The sequence below is a fragment of the Bufo bufo genome, chromosome 5, assembly GCF_905171765.1.
Source record: "Bufo bufo chromosome 5, aBufBuf1.1, whole genome shotgun sequence".
Classification (NCBI taxonomy): domain Eukaryota; kingdom Metazoa; phylum Chordata; class Amphibia; order Anura; family Bufonidae; genus Bufo; species Bufo bufo.
This window is the reverse complement of record NC_053393.1, coordinates 240,531,622-240,547,109: the sequence shown is the minus strand read 5'-3', so window position 1 is coordinate 240,547,109 and position 15,488 is coordinate 240,531,622. Positions and strand designations below refer to the sequence as shown.

Genomic DNA, 15,488 nt, shown 5'->3' with positions numbered 1-15,488 from the left:
AGTACCTGGTGCACTGGAGAGGTTATGGTTCCGAAGAGAGAATGTGGGTTCCAGCTTCAGAGATAAAAGCGGACAGACTCATTCGGGCTTTTCATAGCTCCCATCCGGAGAGGCCTGGTCTTGAGGGTCCGGGGGCCCCTCGTAGAAAGGGGGGTACTGTCACGACTGTGACTGATCCAGACAGGTCTGGGAGGAGAAGGTCGCAGCGACTTGCTACTCGCAATAGCTTGTGAGTTTGTTCCATGGTTCAGGGTATGTCATCCGGGTTTTGCCTTGTGAACCTTTTTGTCCTGACTGGGAGTTTGTAGGCATCCTTCTCAGGTGAGTCCTGTCTGCCACTCCCAGCTACTATATTAGTTTCAGTTTCACTTGCAGTCATTGCCAGATATAGTCCTTACTTCCAGTTTTATTCTGACCTTTGAAGGAGATCGTTTGATGGTGTTGCTGTAGAGCTCTTGTCCGGCGTGGACTGTCGTGATTGGGATCGCCTTCTCTGCTCGTGACTGGATAAGTCTATCTCTGCTATAGTTTGTTTGTTGCTGTCTTCCCCTGCTGTTCTCCTAGACATGAGTGATGGTGACTAGTGCTCCCATCGGCCTTTCCCCACTCTAGGCTTGTTAGGGTGACTGAGGGTTTAGGCATCCTGCTCGCCGCACGGGTTCACACCCCGTCTAGGGTATCAGGGCAGACAGGTGCCAGCTTAGGGTTAGTCAGGGGTGGCCATACTATTCCCATCCGTAGATAAGGGTCCCCCTTCCCCTCCGTCTGGTGCGACACGACTGCTGCTGGGATAGCGGTCGTGACACTGCCTTATCCCTGCAGTCTCCCTATGCTATCCCTATGCTCTCCCTACAGTGTCTAAAAACTCTCCCTACAATACTTATGCTCTCCCTACACTGTCCCTGCACTGTCCTTTATGAAAGCTTTCTGAAACACTGTCCCTAGCACTTGCCACATCTCTCCCTATGCCCAGCTCACAGTGAAATGGCAGAGACTGCGCGGGATAAGGTTTTTAAAGGGCTGTGATATCACAAGGGAAGGCTATCTGCGGATTGGCTTTCTGCACAGCATTATGGGTCATATCACGTTCCCAGGCTTCTGACTTTCTCTTTGTAACATGTGTAGCCGCTATTTTAGGGGGAAAAGAATTGTTACCGCACAGTGCAAAGAAATTCAGATTTTTTTCCTAAACTTCTGATCAAATTGCACTTTGGATGCTTTGATTCGCTTATCTCTAACCCCCACCACAACCAGCACAGCTGTGCATGTGTATCTCTACCAGAGCCTCCTCTTCAAGGCAATCCAAATGCTGACACTTCTCACACAAGTCATCAACAAGAAGATTTTCTTCCATTGTATGTGGGGTTTTGTTGCCTCTTCCTAGGGGAATAAGATGGTACCCTACATGGAGGAAGCAGTGAAAACATACCTGATGCAACTGAAAGGCTTCTCTGGTGTTGCAAGGATGAGGAGCAGGAGGAATGGTGACTAGTGTTGGGCGAGCATGCTCAGCCAATCACCAATTTGACGCGATGCTTGAATCTCCTCCCCGCACGTTTGTTGGCTGCTACGAAGCCAATAAACGTGTGGGGAAGTACTGGAACTCACTGTAATGCTGTAGCCATGCTGGTTACTGGCATTACAGTGATTGGCTGGCCGGAACCCATCATCGGGTGCTATATAGCACCCGATGACACGTAGTTCAGCTCAGTCTTAGTCAGGGAGAGCTGCAGCAGAAGGGACAGATGGTGTACGGACATGAAATTTTTTTTTTTTTTAGGCAGGGTTTAGTGTTGAAAAGTGTTAGAGACCCAAAAGTCCTTTTAAGGACTATTGTTTTATCTGGCTGCAACATATATTATTAGCGCAGCCTGTGCTAAATTGCGTGCAATTGTTTGGCCACTGCTGACAGTGACACAACCTCTGCTACATCTGTTGTGTTACATTTGCACATCCTAAATATCTGTGACATTCAGCGCAATTGTTTGGCCGCTGCTGACAGCCACATTACCTGCGCTACATCTCCTGTATAACGTTTGCGCATCCTAAATATCTGTGACATTCAGTGTAATTTTTTCACCGCTGGTGAAAGCGACATTACCTGCGCTACATCTCCTGTATAACGTTTGCGCATCCTAAATATCTGTGACATTCAGTGTCATTTATTTGAGCATACTCTTACAAAACCTGCGCTACTGTATGTTTGACATACTTGCAAGCATATATACCATTTAATATGCTCAAGGCGAGCAGTAAGGGGCGGGGAAGTGGCTGTGCTGCTGATGGTGCATGCAGAGGCCGTGGCCCTGGGCATGGTGAAACTGTGCCTGCTGCCAGAGCACAAGAAACACACTCATCCATGATACCTAGCTTCATGTCCCAGTTTGCAGGGCAGCGCAGGACACCACTCTAGAAGTCAAACCAGTGCGACCAGGTGGTTGGTTGGATTGCAGCAGATAATGCTTCCAGTTGGTTAAGCACCACCCTGTCCTCCACGAAGTCCAGTCTCAGTAGCCAAGAGTCTGATCAACAGAATCCTTACCCTGATCCTCCTTCTTCCCTCTATGGAGAGTCTTGGCAAGCAAGTTATCCCACACTCGGATATTCCGAGGAGCTCTTTTCATCACCATTCCTAGATTTGCGCCTCTCACCAAGCCCGCTTGAAGAGGGACATGAGGAGATCTTGTGAACTGATTCCCAAACTCTTGAGCATTTACAGTCAGAAAAAGATGACGGTGGGGAACGGCAATTAGTTTTTCACGAGGTGGATGATGATTATAATACACAGTTGCCAATAAGTCAACGGCAATTAGTCTCTCAAGAGGTTGATGATAAGGATGAGACACAGTTGTCAATAAGTGAGATTCTTGTTGGGTCAACAAGTCAGAAGGATGACCATAGTGAGGAAATGGAAGAGGAGATGGTGGACGATGAAATCACTGACCCAACCTGGGAAAGTGGCAAGGCGAGCGTGGACAGCAGTACAGAGGGGGAGGGATCCGCAACACTGTAACAGGCTTGAAAAGGCAGTGGGGTGGCGAAAGGGAGAAGGCGGGTCACACCTTACAGGCCTGCAACTGTTCCCCGGAGCACCCCCTTGTGACAATCCCCCTTGCCAAGGGGTAGGTGTTCTGTAGTCTGGCGCTTTTTTGAGGAAAGTGCAGACAATAAAAGAATTGTCATTTGCAACCTGTTGTCACGCCCATGTTTATGGTCGTGACTCCTGGATCCGCATGCAGTTGCCTGCGGTTTGGTTTTATTGTCAACCACATGGTGAGGGCTACTTGTATATTGCCTCATGTGTGGTTGCCGCTGGCAACATGTTTTTGCTTGGCAGTATAGCAGCCTGAGCTGTTGCTAGGCAGCTTGCTGTCAGGTGCATGCGGGTATACACCTGGCAACCTGTCTTTATAGGTGTGCCTTTTGTACATGTGGTGTGCACTTTCCCGGTGTGTTGTGCACGAGATTGTATGTTTGCATTGTGACACTTTAGGTCACTTGCGGTTTCCCCTGGCAGCGTGGTGTGTTGTGTACATGTGGTGGCAGTGTCTCGGCCTTCTGGCTGTTTCCCAGGACATGGTTGCCACGCATGTTGTTGCCGGCGGTAACAGCTGCACTTTGATTCTTGTTTGTACACTTCCCCTTTAAGTGGCAGTCTTCCCTTGCCTGGTGAAGGAAGGGTTAACTCCCTTCCTTGTTGTGTGTGAACACTGGGTGTGTCTGTGTGTGGGTGTGGCCAATTGGGGCTATTTAGCTCCTGCTGGAAGCCAGTAGTCTGAGGGGTACTTCAGCCATGGTTAGCTGGAGTCATCCTCCTGGTTATATACCATCTGCCAGTGAGGGCCACCCTTGTGGTCATAAGTTTATACATGATGTTTTTTTATGTTTATGTGGTGTATTTTATTATTGCACCTATGGATCTGGGTTTCTGTGTGTTTATGTGTGTGTGATGTGTACTTTTATGTTGGGTGTGGACATCAGCAGTTGAGCACGGGATCCAGTCAGTGTGTCTGTGGCAGGTAGGGGTGGAAGTCTTTCACTCTCCTGCCATATCCATAGGCTGTTGATGTTTCTCTTCCTTTGCAGCTTGGCCAGTTTAGACTCCTGTGCGTCCGTATCCAGGAGGAACAGGTTGTCTTACCCAGCTCCTAGCTCAGGGATCTGTCCAGGGCTAGTAGGGAAGCGAGGTTCCTGAGTATGAGCCCTCCTACCATCAGGGTCGGCTCATACAGCTAGGAGTCAGGGTCAGATTAGGGATGCGCTAGGAGGTGACCTGCTCCCTAATTCTGTTGTCCTGGTCAAGCAGTTTCGACTTATGTTAACATCACACGGATTAGAGTTACCCCCACTCTAATCTGTGACAGTATGACCACAATGGATCCTCACGTGGTTACCTTCGAAAGAGGGTGCAGCATGCATCACCATCTGTTTGGGGTGCATGCCCGTTCTCTGGAGGGAGAGCGTTAGGGGGCTCACCGTTAACGGCGCGGTTGGTGGATTATTCCCCGCCACCTTGCCTTCCGTGTCCGTGTTGGTGATCCCTTGTCCCTCTCTATGTTCCTATCTCTGGTCGTCTGCTGGCAGCACTCCGTTAGTGTCCCGGCTGTGTGCTGGTTAGGAGTGTCTGTTGGCAGCGACTGGAGTGGGAACGTGTGTAGAGAGTGGAAGCAGTGTCAGTGCGGTCTCCCCAGGCTGTTTCTTTGCTGGTCTCTGGTTCCTGTGTGTTGCTCCAGGGTCCGGCAGCATTCCTGGGGAGACTCGCATTTACTGGTGCTGATTTCCCCATTTTTTTTCCCTTCTCCCATCCCTTTTTGAGTTCCTCATTAGTTTCCCTTTTTTTTTTGGTGGGGGGGCTTTGAGGGGTGGGAGTGTCACGCCCATGTTTATGGTCGTGACTCCTGGATCCACATGCAGTTGCCTGCGGTTTGGTTTTATTGTCAACCACATAGTGAGGGCTCCTTGTATGTTGCCTCACGTGTGGTTGCTGCTGGCAACCTGTTTGTGCTTGGCAGTATAGCAGCCTGAGCTGTTGCTAGACAGCTTGCTGTCAGGTGCATGCGGGTACACCTGGCAACCTGTCTTTATAGGTGTGCCTTTTGTACGTGTGATGTGCACTTTCCCGGTGTGTTGTCGTTGCATGTCGTTGCTGGCGGTAACAGCTGCACTTTGATTCTTGTTTGTACACTTCCCCTTTAAGTGGCAGTCTTCCCTTGCCTGGTGAAGGAAGGGTTAACTCCCTTCCTTGTTGTGTGTGAACACTGGGTGTGTCTGTGTGTGGGTGTGGCCACTTGGGGCTATTTAGCTCCTGCTGGAAGCCAGTAGTCTGAGGGGTACTTCAGCCATGGTTAGCTGGAGTCATCCTCCTGGTTATATACCATCTGCCAGTGAGGGCCACCCTTGTGGTCATAAGTTTATGTATGATGTTATGAAGATGTTTCTGTGGTCTCTTTGTTTATTGCAGCTATGGTTTCCTGGGTTCCTGTGTGATGTTGGTGTGTGCTCTGTTCGTTTGTGTCGTTGTGGACAGCAGCACTTGTACATGGGTTCCAGGCTGTGTGTCTGTGGCAGGTAGGTGTTGTACTTGTTTCATTTACCTGCCATTGCCATATGCTGTTCATGTGCCCCTTTCCTTGCAGCCTGGCCACTGAGACTCCTGTTCGTCCATGATGTGGAGGAACAGGTTGTCTTACTCTGCTCCTGATCCTCTGTATTTATGTATTCTTGACCAGTGTGTCCCTCCCAGGGTGGCGCCGTTTTTTCCTTCCCTGTTCCTTTTTGTTCCCTGTCCTCTGGCATCACATGCATGTAATTGCATTTTTATTTGTGTCTTGTTACATTATAATAAAAGTCTACATTTATACTATTTATCATCTGGCATTTTCGGCACCATTTTCTTCTGTTATTCTGCCATTGTACTCGGGAGCTTGTGCCGAGTTATTTCTCGGGGGCATTATTTGTGGATATATTAGGCGGGCACTGTCCCCCCGTTTTCACTCTCCAAACCCCTGGGGTCTTTTTTGTTTTTCTGATTTACTCTGCTCCTAGTCCAGGGCCACCCTGAGGGCTAGTAGGGATCTTAGGTTCCTGAGTATGAGCCCTCCTACCATCAGGGTCGGCTCATACGGCTAGGAGACAGGGTCAGAATTAGGGACGTATTAGGAGGTGACCTGTTCCCTGATTCCTGTCGTGGCCTAGCAGCGACCACCATCTTCTGTCATAGCATGGCTGAGGGTTTTTCCCATCCTCAGCCGTGACACCTGTGCAGTACCAAAATGAGCAGGAGCGTGAACACTAGCAACCTCACCACCACCAGCATGATCCGCCACAAAGCATCAAAGCACCCTAATAGGTAAGCCGAACGCCTGGGTCCACAATCAGTGTCTGCGGGTCACACCACTGCCTCCTCTTCCCCTGTATTACGTGCTGGCCAATCCCCTGTCCAAGTCGCAGGCCCGGATGCCTCCCACCCTGCACCTGGACCTTCGCAAGCACCATCAGCTAGCTCATCAACTTCTGTGTCCCAGTGCAGCGTAAAGATGTCCATACCCTAGGCCTTTGAACGAAAGCGCAAATACCCAGCCACCCACCCACAGGCCATAGCACTAAATGCGCACCTTTCCAAATTGCTGGCCCTGGAAATGTTGCCATTTAGGCTTGTGGACACTGAGGCTTTCCGCCCCCTGATGGCGGCGGCCGTCCCTCGTTACTCAGTCCCCAGCCGCCACTATATTTCCCGGTGTGCCGTCCCCACCTTACACCAGCATGTGTCCCGTAACATCACCCGTGCCCTGACCAATGCAGTTATAGGGAAGGTCCACTTAATGACTGACACATGGACAAGTGATTTTGGCCAGGGACACTACATTTCCCTGACAGGACACTGGGTGAACGTTGTGGGGGCCATGAGCGAGTCGTACCCTGGGCAGGCACAGGTGCTGTCGACGCCAAGAATTTACTTCCATCAGGATTTCAGCCACCACCTACATTAGTGGCTGCAACCCCCCCTTCTCCTCCACCACCTCCTCGTCCACTTCCACCTCAGAATTCTTATCTTGCAGCACCAGTCAGCAATCAGTAAGTAGCTGGAAGCAGTGTAGCACTGCAGTGGGGAAGCGGCAACAGGCTGTGCTGAAACAAATTTGCTTAGGTGACAAACAGAACACCACCACAGAGCTGTGGACCAGACTGAGCTTTGCGTGTGCGCCAATTTCCGAAAGTCAGCTACAGCTGCCGCTGGTCCGGCAACGCTGCAGCAGCGCTTGCAATTGCCAGCTCACCGACTGTTGTGCAACATGAGCACGCACTGGAACTCCACGTTCCACATGTTGTCCAGGCTTTGTGGGCAGCAGAGGGCAGTAGTGGAATACCAGCTGCAACATGGTCGTCACCTTTCCAGTCAGCTTCCGCTCTTCACAAGCGACGAGTGGGCATGGATGTCTGACCTCTGTGAGGTTTTACGCAACTTTGAGAAATCAACACAGATGGTGAGCGCAGATGCCGTTATTATCAGCGTAACCATCTAACTTCTGTGTCTACTGAAACGCTCGCTGCTCACAATGAAGGCGGATGTTTTGCATGTGGAAGAGGTAGAAATGGGGAAGACAGTACACAGGGTGATAGCCAGACTACCCTCAGTTCGCCTTCTCAGCACGAATTGGATGATGAGGAAGAGGAGGAGCAGGAGACGGTTGCCTCCGCTACAGAGGGTAGTACCCATAGCAGGTTTATTCCATCTGTCCAGTGTGGATGGGCCAAAGAGGAGGAAGAGGATGAGGAGATTGAGAGTCATCCTCCTGATGAGGACAGTGAAGTCTTGTCTGTTGGGACTCTGGCACACATGGCTGACTTTATGTTATGCTGCCTTTCCCGTGACCCTCGCGTTATACGCATTTTGGCCAACACTGATTACTCGTTGTTCACCCTTCTCGATCCCCGCTGCAAAGAGAACTTCTCATCTTTCATTGCTGTTGTGGAGAGGACTATCAAAATGGTGCAATACTAGAAGGTCCTTGTGGAAAAATAGCTTGAAAAATTTCCAGCTGACAACGCTGGCAGCAGAGTACATCGTTCCTTGGGCAACCGAGGAGGGGAGATGAGGGGAACACACAGCAGTTCCAACAGAGGCAGGGCAACGCTCTGTAAGGCCTGGGACAGTTTCATGACACCCCGCCAGCACCCTCACCCTAATGAGCGGCCTAGTGTCACAAGGATGGAAAAGTTTTGGAAGATGGTGAAGGAGTCCGTAGCAGACCGTGTCAGCGTCCTCGGTGATCCCTCTGTGCCTTACAACTATTGGGAGTCCAAGCTGGACACGTGGCACAAACTGGCGCTCAATGCCTTGGAGGTGCTGGCCTGCCCTGCCACCAGCGTTATGTCAGAGCGGGTATTTAGTGCTGTTGGGAGCATAATAACTGATAAGCGCATCCGCCTATCAACTGAAAATGCTGACAGGTTGACTCTTATCAATATGAACAAGGCCTGGATTGCCCCTGACTTCTCTACTCCACCAGAGGAAAGCAACTGAACACAAAGGTACTTTAAATGGGGCTTTTATGGTGTATTGAATACACTGTAGTCCCATGCACCCCTTCCAACAAAAAAAGGGTATATGGTTCAATCTTCCTTTTCTCGTCCTCCTCCTCTATCATATCAACATGCTTATTAGGCTGCCCTCGCTCCTAATGTTTTAGAGGGTCAGCTCAGCAGCAGACCCTCACCCCTAATGTTTTAGAGGGTCACCACCAGGCCCTCGCCCCTAATGTTTTAGATGGTCAGATCAGCAGCAGGCCCTCATCCCTAATGTTTTAGAGGGTCACCAGCAGGCCCTTGCTCCTAATGTTTTTGAGGGTCACCAGCAGGCCATCAATCATAATTTTTCAAGGGTGTGTATGATGCCCTCTTTTATGTGTAATAAAGGGTGTATTTGAGTGCCGGTTCCTTGTAATTTTTGGCAGCCCTTTTCACTTAGTGCATAGGCTTTATGAGTGTAGGAGTCCCACTACCTGAACAATTGTACCACAATGTGAATGAGGCCCTCCTTTATGTAATATACAGGTTGTATCAGAGTGCCTCTTCCTTGTAATTTTTGGCAGCACTTGCACTTTATATACAAGTAAATATACAGGAAAGAATGTTTCCTAACAATTTTTCCTCTAAAATCGATTTTATCTTTGGTTTTGTGCATAATATTGTGTCTGTAAAAGTGGCGTACTACTCGGACAACATCGTTCCCAGCAGCGACCTGTGAGTCCAAGATGAACCAGACATCCTCCTTATTTCAGTGCTGTTTCCATCAATATCTGACCTTTTCCTGTGAACCAGACACCCTTCCCTCTTCAGAGCAGGGGGTGCCTGTTTTTAATGCTCTGGTTCTCCCATTGACTTCCATTGTGCTCTAGTGCTCTGTAGAGCACCCGAGCATCCCAAAGTTTTCTACTTGAGCACCCGAGCACTTTGGTGCTCAATCAACACTAATGGTGACATCTACAGTCAGGTCCATAAATATTGGGACATCAACACAATTCTAACATTTTTGGCTCTATACACCACCACAAAGGATTTGAAATGAAACAAACAAGATGTGCTTTAACTGCAGACTGTCAGCTTTAATTTGAGGGTATTTACATCCAAATCAGGTAAATAGTGTAGGAATTACAACAGTTTTTATATGTGCCTCCCACTTGTTAAGGAACCAAAAGTAATGGGACAATTGGCTTCTCAGCTGTTCCATGGCCAGGTGTGTGTTATTCCCACATTATCCCAATTACAATGAGCAGATAAAAGGTCCAGAGTTCATTTCAAGTGTGCTATTTGCATTTGGAATCTGTTGCTGTCAACTCTCAAGATGAGATCCAAAGAGCTGTCACTATCAGTGAAGCAAGCCATCATTAGGCTGAAAAAACAAAACAAACCCATCAGAGAGATAGCAAAAACATAAGGCGTGGACAAAACAACTGTTTGGAACATTCTTAAGGAGAAGGAACGCACCGGTGAGCTCAGCAACACCAAAAGACCCGGAAGACCACAGAAAACAACTGTGGTGGATGACTGAAGAATTCTTTCCTTGGTGAAGAAAACACCCTTCACAACAGTTGGCCAGATCAAGAACACTCTCCAGGAGGTAGGTGTATGTGTATCAAAGTCAATAATCAAGAGAAGACTTCACCAGAGTGAATACAGAAGGTTCACAACAAGATGTAAACCATTGTTGAGGCTCAAAAACAGGAAGGCCAGATTAGAGTTTGCCAAACGACATCTAAAAAAGCCTTCACAGTTCTGGAACAACATCCTATGGACAGATGAGACCAAGATCAACTTGTACCAGAGTGATGGGAAGAGAAGAGTATGGAGAAGGAAAGGAACTGCTCATGATCCTAAGCATACCACCTCATCAGTGAAGCATGGTGGTGGTAGTGTCATGGCGTGGGCATGTATGGCTGCCAATGGAACTGGTTCTCTTGTATTTATTGATGATGTGACTGCTGACAAAAGCAGCAGGATGAATTCTGAAGTGTTTCGGGCAATATTATCTGCTCATATTCAGCCAAATGCTTCAGAACTCATTGGACGGCGCTTCACAGTGCAGATGGACAATGACCCAAAGCATACTGCAAAAGCAACCAAGGAGTTTTTTAAGGGAAAGAAGTGGAATGTTATGCAATGGCCAAGTCAATCACCTGACCTGAATCAGATTGAGCATGCATTTCACTTGCTGAAGACAAAACTGAAGGGAAAATGCCCCAAGAACAAGCAGGAACTGAAGACAGTTTCAGTAGAGGCCTGGCAGAGCATCACCAGGGATGAAACCCAGCGTCTGGTGATGTCTATGCGTTCCAGACTTCAGGCTTTAATTGACTGCAAAGGATTTGCAACCAAGTATTAAAAAGTGAAAATTTTATTTATGATTATTATTCTGTCCCATTACTTTTGGTTCCTTAAAAAGTGGGAGGCACATATGCAAACTGTTGTAATTCCTACACCGTTCACCTGATTTGGATGTAAATACCCTCAAATTAAAGCTGACAGTCTGCCGTTAAAGCACATCTTGTTTGTTTCATTTCAAATCCATTGTGGTGGTGTATAGAGCCAAAAATTTTAGAATTGTGTCGATGTCCCAGTATTTATGGACCTGACTGTATATCATGCTGCTGTGATTGAGAGGAGGAGGGAGCCATTTCGTCCACAATCTCATCCTCTTTGTTCTTAATAATAATGTGGTGCCAATTCGAAGTCAGGGACATGTGTGGCCTACTACTACTGCTACTGGCTGGACAGCATCTGCTATTACTGCTGTTTGCACTAGTACCCACATTCTGACACTTGGATGATGGGGCCTGAGTCTTTTGCTTTGCACTCTTAAGTTTACCAGACAAAGTTGCGCACTCTGATATTTTATTTTTTTATTTTTCTTTGTGTTGCTGCACTTGTCATGATATCAGAATTGTATATGAGTATATACCATCACTAGCTTACTTGATGCTGGTAATGCATATTTACATTATTCATGCAAAGGAGCCCAGTCTTAGTTTGTAATCACACTTGGCTTTTAAGTGCATAAATAAAAGAGACATTGTACTTTCTGACACATGAATTGATATACAATTTGGTAGTGCTTAGGTAGACAGCTCGTTACAAGATACAGCTCTAATACATGTACTGTAATTGTAATGAGGTGTGCACCTTTGTTTTCATTGCATGACCAGAAGACAGTTTTAGCCACTGGATGTAAGCAATAAAGGTTCCTATAGAATGATAGCAAGCAAAGATCTTGAAAAACTATGTAGAAATTATATATATATACAGTGCCTTGCAAAAGTATTGACTTTTTTGTATTTTGTTACATTACAGCATTAAATTTAATGTTTTGTTAATCTAAATTTTATGTGATGGATCAGAACATAATAGTCTAAATTGGTGAAGTGAAATGAGAAATATATATAAATAAAACTATTGTTTAGAAATAGAAAACAGAAAATTAGTATGTGCGTTTGTATTTACCCCCTTTGTTAGGAAGCCCATAAAAAGCTCTTGCGCAACCAATTACCTTCAGAAGTCACATAATTAGTGAAATGATGTCCACCTTGTGTGCAATCTAAGTGTCACATGATCTGTCATTACATATACATACCTTTTTTGAAAGGCCCCAGAGGCTGCAACACCTAAGCAAGAGGCATCACTAACCAAACACTGCCATGAAGACCAGGGAACTCTCCAAACAAGTAAGGGACATTGTTGTTGAGAACTACAAGTCAGATTTAAGTTATTAAAAAATCTCCAAATCTTTGAGGATCCACAGGAGCACCATCAAATCTATCATAACCAAATGGAAAGAACATGGCACAACAGCAAATCTGTCAAGAGACGGCCGCCCACCAAAACTCACGGACCGGGCAAGGAGGGCATTAATCAAAGAGGCAGCACAGAGACCTAAGGTAACCCGGGAGGAGCTGCAGAGTTGCAGAGCAGAGACTGTAGTATCTGTACATAGGACGACAATAAGCCGTACGCTCCATAAGGTTGGGCTTTATGGCAGAGTGGCCAGAAGAAAGCCATTACTTTCCGCTAAAAACAATAAGGCACGTTGTGAGTTTGTGAAAAGACATGTGGGAGACTTCCAAAATGTATGGAGGAAGGTGCTCTGGTCTGATGAGACTAAAATGTAACTTTTCGGCGATCAAAGAAAACGCTATGTTAAACCCAACACATCACATCACCCAAAGAACACCATCCTATTTTTCAGCAGCCGGGACTGGGAAACTGGTCAGAGTTGAGGGAAAGATGGATGGTGCTAAATACAGGGATATTCTTGAGCAAAACCTGTACCACTCTGTGCGTGATTTGAGGCTAGGACCAGGGTCGGCGCTTCCATTAAGGCAAGGGGGGGAATTTCCCCTGGGCCCCCAAGTCCTAGGGGCCCCCGCCGGCCCGCAAATAAATATATTTTCTTGGGCCCTGTCCCCCGTGGCGGCAAATGGGGGCAGCGGCGGCAGGGCACAGGGAGATGAGCGCTTCCATTGTGGAAGCGCTCATCTCCATAGTCATCTGTATCGCTGTCCTCAGGACAGCGATACAGATAGCTGTGCGGCAGGGGAGGGAGAGATGTGTCCCTCCCCTGTTCCTCTGATAGGCTGCTGGCACTAGGCCGGCAGCCTATCAGAGGCCGGCGCAGGCGGCGTGATGACGTAATCGCGCCACCTGAGCCGTACAGCGCGGGACACAGGCCGGAAGAGGCCTGCATCGCATCGCTGACATGGAGGTAAGGGGGGGTTCTGGCTACTGGCACATGATAGGGGGAGGGGGCTCTGGCTACTGGCACATGATGGGGGGGCTCTAGCTACTGGCACATTAAAGGGGGGATCTGGCTACTGGCACATTATAGGGGGCTCTGGCTACTGGCACATGATAGGAGGGCTCTGGCTACTGGCACATGATAGGGGGGCTCTGGCTACTGGCACATTATAGGGGGGCCTCTGGCTACTGGCACATTATAGGCGGGCTCTGGCTACTGGCACATGATATGGGGGGGGCTCTGGCTACTGGCACATGATATGGGGGGCTCTGGCTACTGGCACATGATGGGGGACTTTGGCTACTGGCACATTGTAGGGGGGCCTCTGGCTACTGGCACATTATAAGGGGGCCTCTGGCTACTGGCACATGGGGGGGCTCTGGCTACTGGCACATGGGGGGGGCTCTGGCTACTGGCACATGATATGGGGGGCTCTGGCTACTGGCACATGATATGGGGGGGGCTCGGGCTACTGGCACATGATGGGGGGGCTCTGGCTACTGGCACATGATGGGGGAGTGCTCTGGCTACTGGCACATGATGGGGAGGTGTTCTGGCTACTGGCACATGATGGGGGGCTCTGGCTACTGGCACATGATGGGGGGGTTCTTGTTACTGGCACAAGATATGGGGGGGCTCTTGTTACTGGCACAAGATGGTGGGGGGGCTCTTATTACTGGCACATGATTGGGGGGCATCTATGGGGGCACTTCTTACTGGCACATTATTGGTGGGCACTATAGGGGCATCTACTGAGGCCACAAAGAAGGGGTATTTTATATGGGGGGCTCTGTACAGTAGCGTTTTATACTGTGACACATTATGGTGGGTACTATGGGGAAGGGGGAGAGGAGTACTATGGGGTCATCTATGGGGGCACTAAGAAGGGGTATTTTATACTTGCAAATTATGGGGGACACTGGGGGCATCTACTGGGGCACTATATATGGGGCATTTTATACTGTACATTATGGGGGCACTAGGACGGAGGGCGGAGAGGAGCACTATGGGGGCATTTACTAGGGGCACTATATAGGGGTATTTTGTACTGGCACATTATGGGGACACTATTTGGAACATTAGCTCAACTGGGGGCATTAAAAGTGGGTATTTTTTGCACTGTCACATTATAAGGAGAATTATTTCTACTGGGGGGCATTATGGTGGGCTTTATTACTCCTCCATGGTATAACCCCCTAGTAGCAGCACCAGCCCCTTCCTGCTCTGCTATCCCTCTGCCCCTTCTCCAAATCCTTATGATGAAATCTTTCTCATTAGGATAAAACACAACATCAGCTCCGCCGAGCCCCCGGCCAAAGTGTTGAAGTGGTGTCCGAGATCCCCAAGGGCCAAGCCAAGTAATTGTAAGTTTTCATGTGAAATATGTTTGTTATACACATATAGCATATACTGTGCCACACAATATACAGTTTCTTCTGTATGAACGTCCACAAATTAAATCTCCAGAGTCAATACGGGACATTAAAGTCAGCAAGTGTCAGGGGGGGGGGGGCCTTATTGTTTTTCGCCCCAGGGCCCCATTTCACCTAGAACCGGCCCTGGCTAGGACGGAGGTTCACCTTCCAGCAGAACAATGACCCCAAACACACTGCTAAAGCAACACTTGAGTGGTTTAAGGGGAAACATGGAAATGTGTTGGAATGGCCTAGTCAAAGCCCAAACTCAATCTAATAGAAAATCTGTAGTCAGACTTAAATATTGCTGTTCACAAGCGCAAACCATCGAACTTGAAGGAGCTGGAGCAGTTTTGCAAGGTGGAATGGGCAAAAATCCCAGTGGTCAGATGTGACAAGCTCATAGAGACTTATCCAAAGCGACTTGGAGCTGTGATTGTCGCAAAAGGTAGCTCTACAAAGTATTGACTTTAGGGGGGTGAATAGTTATGTACATTGACTTTTTCTGTTATTTTGTCCTATTTGTTGTTTGCTACACAGTAAAAAAAAAAAAAAAAAAAAAAAAACATCTTCAAAACTATCTTCAAAGTTGTGGGCATGTTCTGTAAATTAAATGATGCAAATCCTCAAACAATCCATGTTAATTCCAGGTTGTGAGGCACCAAAATATAAAAAAAGTCAGGGGGGGGTTAATACTTTTGCAAGGCACTGTATATATACAGTACAGACCAAAAGTTTGGACACACCTTCTCATTCATAGAGTTTTCTTTATTTTCATGACTATG

At 47.9% G+C, this 15,488-nt stretch overlaps 1 protein-coding gene across 1 annotated transcript in view; it reads right to left on the bottom strand.

The window, feature by feature from the left end:
• The window catches only part of LOC121002484 (calcium/calmodulin-dependent 3',5'-cyclic nucleotide phosphodiesterase 1C-like), a 233,207-nt gene that overhangs the window by 108,851 nt on the left and 108,868 nt on the right, over positions 1–15,488 (bottom strand). The window lies entirely within an intron of this gene.